This window comes from Aptenodytes forsteri, unplaced genomic scaffold (assembly GCF_000699145.1).
Source record: "Aptenodytes forsteri isolate BGI_AS27 unplaced genomic scaffold, ASM69914v1 Scaffold20, whole genome shotgun sequence".
Lineage (NCBI taxonomy): Eukaryota > Metazoa > Chordata > Aves > Sphenisciformes > Spheniscidae > Aptenodytes > Aptenodytes forsteri.
This window is the reverse complement of record NW_008795523.1, coordinates 2014434-2023990: the sequence shown is the minus strand read 5'-3', so window position 1 is coordinate 2023990 and position 9557 is coordinate 2014434.

Below are 9557 nucleotides of genomic sequence, written 5' to 3'. Positions count from 1 at the left end.
CCCCATCCCTGGAGGGATTTAAAAGACGAGTAGATGAGGCGCTTAGGGCCATGGTTTAGTGGGCATGGAGGTGTTGGGTTGCTGGTTGGACTCGATGATCTTAGAGGTCTTTTCCAACCTTAATGATTCTATGATTCTATAATCTCATCTAGCCTCCCTTTCCCACACAAGGTTGGACCAGATGATCTTTCGAGGTCCTTCCAACCTGGGCTGTTCTATGTTTCTAGGAAATATGCTAGCAGGCTAGAAACATCTCTGCAGAAGGCAGCCTGATTCTTGTGTGGTTTGCAATAGCCAATAGCGTGAGTGCCAAACACAGACCTGCAGCTCCAGCCTGGTTCCATGTGCAGGAGTGCCTTGTGCGTAGCTCTGCCTTGTGGTCACTTGTGGATGTGTGTTTGGCTAACAGCCTATGTATGCACGTGGAGGACTCAAAGACGCCACCAAATAGTCATATTTTGAATTGACAGCTTATTCACATGTTATATAACCAATATGCTGAAAGTCAGCATTTTGTAACGTACAATAAAAATCACAGATCTGGCTCTTTTTAAAGAGGTACTCGTTAACGTGCTTTGCCGTATGTCATTAGGATGATACATCTTTCTGGAAGGTATCTTAACAAATGGTCAGTCAAAACCATCTGTAATCAAGATAATACATTCTCACCAGTGGAAGAATAAAGCAAATACAATCACGGAAGAAGGAAGCAAGCTGTTTATATCATTGTATTACTTGTTTGGTAATGAAATATGGACATTGTCTTCTGATTTACTGGGAGCACAAGACGTGATACTCCCAATTAAATGACATCAGATAGGAGCAAAAGTCACAGCAAAACTGGAAGTGACAAATCACCAGAAATTTTCCTGTCCCCTTAGAAACTTCCAGTCAGGTGGTACTTGACCACTGACAGTAACTGAGTGTTTCATAAAGGCAGTGGTTCTTCAGGCCATTACTGTAGCCATTACTTCAACAGCCAGATCAATGTAAAAGAAGTGCTGAGCCAATTAACTTGCTAAGGCCCAATTTTTGGCATAACCTCAACAACTTCTGGTATCTGAGCATGTAATTCTTCAGTGAGCATAAATATATCTATCTCTTGGTATCAGACCAGTAAGATAGATGTTAATGACTCTTGAGAGAATTTCTTGTCAGCACAGGTCAAGCTTCTGAATGTGAAATCATTATTGTCTTTTATACATACTAGTTCATAAATTTACTCCCTGCAACAAGGCTCAATTTCTTTAAAATTTGAGATAATTTTAACCTACAGATGCTGCTTTCTAGTGGAGAATCCATCCCCAAAGACACTGAATGTTTTATGTGGGAGATGCTCTCAGTCACTCCCCTTGATGCTCTTTGAACCCGTGTGATCCGCTGTTTATTGGAGCAAGGGAAGGAGTCCAAAGAATGTGTTGTTACTCCTTGACTCAATTGATTTTTAAGTATTTTACGCAAAGTGGAACAAGAGAGGATGAAGAACACTCAATTCATAATGCCCTAAAAATGGTATTTAATGACATCTTTGGGAGATGAATGTTTAATGAATGTTTGAATCCCCTCAGGCAGAGGAAGGATTTGAATGGTGGTCCATTGCACAGCAACTGAACTATTAGATAAGGAGGGCTTGTAACAGTGATACTTGCTTCTCTTCCATCTCCTCTTGGTCAGTCCAGCACAGAATTTGGTTTGATTTTCTTGCAAAAGTCCTAAACCAGAATGTTAAGATGAGCAATTAAAAAGCTGAAAATAACACAGCATGCAAATGTTTCAGATCAGTGGCTAATTTGTCAAGTTGAGAAGCTTGTACTGCCTTGTTTCGTGTGATGGAGGAGTGGAGGCGCAGCTGCAGAGCACCATGTAGTCACAGCAGTGGTGAAAGGGCTTTGCAGCTGTTCTTCTCTTGCATGTAGTTTGAGTCTGCACTGAAATGCAAAGAAATACCACTGCCCATATCACTTTCTTGTGGGGTTAGGTAGATCGAATTCTCAAAGGCATTTCATTATCTAATTCATAGAATTGTCATAGAATCATCATAGAATGGTTTGGGTTGGAAGGGATATTTAAAGGTCATCTAGTCCAACCCCCCTGCAATGAGCAGGGACATCTTCAGCTAGATCAGGTTGCTCAGAGCCCCGTCCAACCTGACTTTGAATGTTTCCAGGGATGGGGCATCTACCACCTCTCTGGGCAACCTGTGCCAGTGTTTCACCGCCCGCATTGTAAAAAATTTCTCCCTTATATCTAATTCATTTACTTTGATGGGACATGGAGGCCTATGCCACCTTGGGAATGTAAGTCTGTGTCAGTTGGTCCCTACTTGTGAAGAGGAAGGAGTATGAACTTTTGTAAAAAAATTAAATACATAGATCTTATGATTCTAGGGGAAAACTCCAAGCTTAGCTGATGCCTAGATTCACAGCCAGCCTGAAATGGTAACTTTGAGACTTGTGTATTTGTTCTCTGAGAAAGTCTTTTGACCTCCCAGACTGTGGGGCGTATACGGCTAGTGTCACAGCAGGCACTCCAAGGTAAGTGTGCCGGGTCATGGCAGCAGCCCAAGCTCTGTGTTTTGTAGAACGGTATCTACTCCTGAGATGTGTGACAGATCCACCCTCATGGAGGCTGGGGATGTGGGGATTGAACCAGGGGGATTTGGGGGAGGCCATGACTTTGAGGTGTTGGTTTGTGGAGGTGGAGAACACGGGGAAAGGGAGACACACAGCAAAGTCTTTCCGCCAACTGAAATGCATGTTTGGAGAAGAGTGGTGCTGCCTGCGTTGGGAAGAGAGAAGGGAAAGTGGGTCCGTAGAGCATGGGATCCTAAAGGAGCAGGTGGGTGCAGAGGCATTGCTCCTGCATATGAACACTACCTGGCCATCAGACTGCAGTTGCTGCTGCTGCTGCTGATTAAGGCCACACTCGCTGCCACCACTAATGATGGGACCTGAGCTGACTGTTTAGTATCCTTCTTCTGAGGCTTGTGGCACAATGTATACTTTATAGTTCAGATCACATTATCGAAATCGTATGTACAATGTGCAACCTGGAGTGTATTACCAGGATGCAAAAATAGGGAGAAAGTCTACAATCTGTTGTACATTAGGTTTCGGATTCATCTCAGCAGAATGTGATTACCTGAAAGTTAAGACATCTGGTTTCCAAATGCCTTCTTTGGTCATTAAGAAGACATAGGCATCTTCAGAGGGTATTTCTTCCCATCTGTCATAGACATATATGTTAGGACGTGATGAATTACTGTTTGGAGATGTCTCTTTCTCTACTGACTGTAGATGGAGCCTATATGACAAACTTCAATTGGACACCTAGGGCTTGATTCATCTTCCCACCCATAGTCATCTAGTGACTTTGGAGGCCCCCAAAGATTTCTGAGACCTCCACACGGGGCTGGCAAATGTGACGTAGGTCATGAGCTGAAGGTCCAGGAAGCATATCGCAGGGAATCTGAGATGACACTAGATAGGTATGTGTGGGCAACTGGACTGATTGCCTAATTTCTGGTTGCTTAAAGTGAGATGAGAGGAATCCCACCATCGAGATCTGACACCAACCCAGGTAAAGCCAGTGTTGGTCCCACAGTAGAATATAGCTGCAGGTGGATCAGCCTCTGAACTCTAGACATCTAAATTCATAGCCTAGTTTTGTGTGAAACGTAAACCTGAATACAGTTTTGTTTTGTTTCTTGTGGGTTTGATCCTGCACTGTTTCCGTTAGTGGGAGGTTTTCTGAAGCATGAATACAACCAGGTTGGAAAAAAATAAAAATCAACCAAACAAAAATCCCCCAAAAGAATACCTTCCTCCCCCTGCTCCCCTGACAATGTTATATTAAAGACTATTATACATGCTTTGGCACAGTTTATCCCAATTTGACCCAACTATTGGTCTCCAGCAAAGAATACCCCAAAATGAAATGTCAGGAAGAGCTGATGTTAAGAGTGCTGCCCGTTGGTAAAATGTAGAGGGAAGCCTGCCTGTTGGTTTGGCCAACACTCAAACCACTTAGGAAAGAAAGAACTAGTTGCTCTGCTTTATTAGGGGCATTAAATTCAGAGATGCCTTTAAAAGTTATATTTGAAAGTGTGAAAATTACATTTAATAGAGCTCTTAAAATATGATGACTGGGCGACCGTTTCTTCTGACAGCCAGCAATTACTTAATCATACAAATTTCTTTCACTGTGTGAAAGCAATGGAGAAAAGCAGGTGCTAGTTCCCTCTGGGCATCTGAGGATTTGATAACCTTATTTCTTCAAATGTATGCAGGAATATTACTGCCTCTAATCTCTACATCAGTTACAGAAAAGCAATAAAAAAAGTCATCTGAAAGATCCTGGCATTAATTTGTTTATGTCATAGCCTTTAACTTTATGAAGCATTTTGTGGGGGTGGAATTTGACATGCCTGCTGCAATTGTTCTCTTGATTCAGTGTAGCTGGAGAAATAAATTTGCAGCAAATGGGAGTCAAGAAAAGAATGCAAGCAAATGTAAAAGGAGACATTTTTCTTCCAGGAAGTTTTTACATTAGACTTCTGAAAAATTTTGGCTGGAACATGGATTCTTCAAAAAAAGTGATTTGACACTGGGAGAAATCATGCATCATATACGTTGCTGGTGCCTGAGTCTGCTTCATTTGTCTTAGTTAGTATTTTATGTTTATATGATGGGTATTTCCTGAAACTGTGCAGTGGAAGAAGTCGATACTGAGGCCATTTTTATTTCCCCACAAGGTGGTACTGTGGTACCGACTATAGAACTCTTGTTTCGGCTATAGTTGATTTATTTCTGTAACGCTTCTGCAGATGTTTTAAGGACAATTTTTTGTCTGCAAAGAAGACAGTTTCAGTGTTAGAATCAAATTTCTTAGCAGAATGGTCTTAAGACTCCTTTTTGGTGTGCTTTCTTTTCCTAACTTTTTGTCTCATTAAAAATAGATTTTATTGTAAGTTGAGATTGTCAGAAAAACTCCATTACTGCTGTTTGGACTTTTTCACATTTTATTGCATTTTTTAAACCTAATCAGTCTATTTCAGACTCCCTTGTTTTTCAATCTAAACCAATAGCTTTTGTAAGTTTATTCAGAAATTCATATCTTTTTTTCCTTTAGTTGCATGTAAGTAAAGAGGCACCTACAATTAGTTACAGAAATGAAATAAATAAATAAAAAACAGAAAATACAGTTTTCCCCCTGAAAACAGACCTAACCACTATCAAGCACAGAAACAAAACATAATTAATTGCTTAAATCAACCTCTGTGGCAGTACATGGGGTTCTTCCAGTTGTTTGCGGAGGTCTGTAAGATCTATTGTGAGCAGCTCCATGTGTTTGCACACCCACCATCGCATTTGAGAACTTGCATAATTTCTGTGGTTGTGTCTATACTACTACACTACTGCAGTTTATAGCTTATTTTAGAAAATGAAATAAGGCTAGGGTAGAGGCCTGAGCACTAGTCTGGAGGTCTGCATGCTGTTAAATGGTCAGCATAGTCCTTGGCAGGGCTTTGGCCCAGGACACCAAGTACACTAGACAGAGATTATCAGGGTTTGACCATAGCCTGTGCTTTACGGGGAAGAGAGTTAAGCTATATTGATATGTGCTGTGCAGTAACTATTGGTCTCAAGACCATAGGACAGGCACTGGTCTGCTTTATTCACCAGTATCAATGTAGCAACTAGGACCCACTGAGTCATGCTTGTGTGCTCCAAGCTAAGCATGCACACAGGCAGGTTTGGGGCTGCTCAGTTTTAGAAATGTGAACTCCTTTTTTTATGATCTAGCTTTTACATCCATTATTTTTCTGTGTGGTCTGTTTCTATTCACCTAATGTACGTGGATACGCCATAGATACCTTGAAAAAGCAGTTACTCTACAGATGCAGGTCGTACAAGATATGAAGCGTCATGCACAATCTATAGTTAAAAGCAGGGGGGACACATCAAAATGGGGTCCAGTTATATAAAATGAAGCTTTTTAATGCATTTGGAGGCTCACATTTGACTGTTATTTAAAAAAAAAGTGATATTAGAAAACAGCGATCTATGCCTTATTTTGTGATATCTAATAGCTTTTTCAAAAATAAGTTAGTTTTCTATAGGGCTTCTGTATATTCTTCATGAGTGGAAGAAATACATTTGAGAGCTGAGTTTGGCTATTATCTTTAAAGCCTTCCTTTCAAATAGCATCCCACTCCAGGTTCTTGTGCTTCATGGTTGGCCGGGGACTACAACATGCTTCAGCCAAGTGATAGAGACCCCAAGCAGGTCTCGAATTAAGGGGGTGCATCCATGTGGCACCATACAATCCTTTACTGAGGCAGAGTGAATGCCTTGAGTCCACAAGCAGTCTAGCAGGCCTTGTTTGCCAAGGTCTACAGCCTGCCCTTCATGGCCTCCAGGTCAGAGGATAGAGCTGGTCCTGCTGAGGTGAAAATGGGACAGGAGATACTCCTCTTTTTAGGAATATGTGACTTCCCAACACTGAGGTGAGGAAGTGGGAGGCATGGGAACAGCAGATAGAGGCTAAAAGAAGAGCTGAAGGGCCACTAGTTCCCTGGCAAGTAATGTTTGCAAAGCAGATCACTGGGGTCTGTTGTCAATATTATGGTCATATTATTATGCTGGAGGTAGCATGAGAACGGGATAGGAAGAGCTACACAAGACACTTCTACTCACACATTCTGTACATTCTACAAATGGGAAGCCTTTCTTTGGGCATCAGATCCCAAGCGGAGAATTTCTCTGTGATTATATCTTCTCAAAGCATAAAGCTGTGGTCTATTAAATGCCTGTATACCCTACCTGGAAAATGACCTAACAGCATCTTCAGCTTTTGGCTCTGCTTTTGGACAATCTCCATCTATTATTGTTGATAAAGACTTCTTTCTTCCTACTATTTTCCCCCATTACAAAGAAGTCCCCTGAATTCTGGGACTTTCCTGCAAATGTGCATGCTTAAACCAACACTTTCTGTGGGTTCTTTTAGATTTCCATTTTTTCTTGATGGAGATAATTAAGAATATTAATTCTACATGAGAGAAAACTACATCCAATGTCCTGGGAAGGTGTTCTGGACCTGGGAGCAATGTCTCAAATGTGTTTAAATGAGATCTAACAAAAAAGAATAAGCATGTGTCTTAGGCAGGCTCTTGAGACTGCAGGATGGGAGAAATACGCTTGAAGGAATCACACTGAAGTGGTTTGCCAGTAGTACATAGATAGGATTGCTGGTAGGGATATTTAGTAACATGGGTATGGTTCTTGTTTCCAGGACTTAGAGTTCATAAAAAACAGGTGAAAAGAGATTAAATGCTTCTCTGACATCATTTTTTCATGTCAGAATTTGCTGTCAGTGCCACAAGTCATCTTTGCAAGGAGAAAAGTGAGCTACGTAGCTACAAGCAGGAAAGGGAGTTGTGTGTATGCCCTATAAACTGGGAATCTTGTTTCCCATGACACTGGATCCTGGTAACAGTATTTCTTTGTTATAAAAATGCACTTCAGAGATTGAATTGAAGCCATACAAGACTATTTTAAGAATCGTACTTCTGAAAGCAGAGGTATATCACACAAAGAGTAGCAGACACTGAAAATATTTTCCTTGTGGCTTCCAGCTTTGGTTTCTGTTCCTAAATGCTCCTTCTCTGAAGCCTAAGAAAACTGTTAAGCTGGACTCACCCCTTCACAGGCCAGACTTAGCTCACATGCACTCTGAAACATCTGCAGACTCTGACGTAAAGCAACCAGAAACCCCAGTGTTTTATGAGCCATTTTGGGCTTTAGGGAACCTAAACAGCTTTGGTATTACAGAAAGAAAATTAAGGGTCGCTGATTTGAGATGGCCACCAAAGAGGACTGCAGGATCAGGATTATCCTGAAATCTTTTAAGAATGCACTTAAGAGGTAATAGATCCAAGAAAATGACCTTTGGAAAGTCTCTTATTCTCCTGTAATTTCTTTGTCAGTTGTTTTTGCCAGGTATGTCTACATGATGCTGACCCTTAAAGCTTGGGAGTCCGTGTACTTTCCTCTTCTACTGCTTTATCATTTTTTGGAAGAATTCAAACATATATTCTAGTCACCAGCTGAAGAATGGATTCTGGTTTATCTAATAAATGATATAAATTGCTGGTCTGTTCTATCTGGACAAAAGAAATGAAAAAGACCTCAGATAAAAGCCTTTCTTTATTAAAAAGCCAAAGACATTTTAGATCTCATTTGGCCTTCATGCCCTACTCATTCCTCCTCTCTTTATCTAGTGGTGCTTTGCTGATACAGTTATTATCCTTTTCAGCTACTCTAAACATATATTATTAATTCTGCAACTGGCTTTCTACCTCCAGCCCTTTTAATAGTAAGCTCACTAAAATCCTGTAAGGCTATACACCCTAGGAACAACCTGCATGTTTCTCCCCCAGGTGCGCATACTCCGATTCCCTCTGAATGGCCCATTTGGGCCATCCCCTTCTTGCTCTGTTTGTTCCCTTGCCTTCTCCCTTCTCTTTGCTGTGCTTCACTATCTGCATCCATTCTTCTCCTGTATCAGGAAAACCTCTTTGTCCTCTTTTTCTGATTTTTTTTTTTCCCGTTCATTAGGAAGCAAAAAAATCAGGGAGATAGGCGATAAGACTTGGAATTGAATCCCACCTGTGAGGTGGGTTCAAGATCTAGGTTGAAATATTTCGGTGAGTGTCCATTTTTGACATTACAGTCTGCTTTTTGCATTGTACAAAATGGTTGGCCTAGACTATTGTAATGATCATGTTGGTTGGTTTTAAAATCCATGGATTCTTCTTTAAAGACTCACTTAAATAACCCACCACTTCAAACAATTACTTCTCTCTTTCTCTCTTCATTAGTAATCCCCTCACATGCTCTTTGCTACAGTGTTGTTTCATCTTGTGTTTGTTTGTCCTAACTAATTTAGATATTAAGTCCTTTGTGACTGACAATGTGTCTATCTATGCAAAGCACACTTAAATAAATAAATTTAATAATAATTAATAATAAATATGCCAGCTGAAAGCTATGCATCTGAGCTAGCAAGGACAACACTGACATTGATGTATTTAGTTTCAGGAGCAGTGCTTGCTCTTCCCCTGCCATGGCTCCTTGTGAAGCGCTGTCAATGGCTGCTGCGCTGAGGGGTGTCGGGTCCCCCTCTCACAGTCCTCCCCCTCGGAAAGTCACGCAGAGAGCTCTGCCTTGACCCTCGTCACTCACCAATGTGAAATCCAGCCTTCGGAGCTAACACTCTCCTAAAGGTGGTCAAAATACAAGAGGAGAGGATAGAATCTGTTTCGGGGGAGAGGATCCTGCAAATCCCTGACATCTCCCAAAAGTCACTATTCACAACTAGTACCAGTCCCTTACAGACAGTAAAATTTTTATAGAATCACAGAATCATAGAATCATTGAGGTTGGAAAAGACCTCTAAGATCATCGAGTCCAACCAGCAACCCAACACCACCATGCCCACTAAACCATGTCCCTCAGTGCCTCATCTACTCGTCTTTTAAATACCTCCAGGGATGG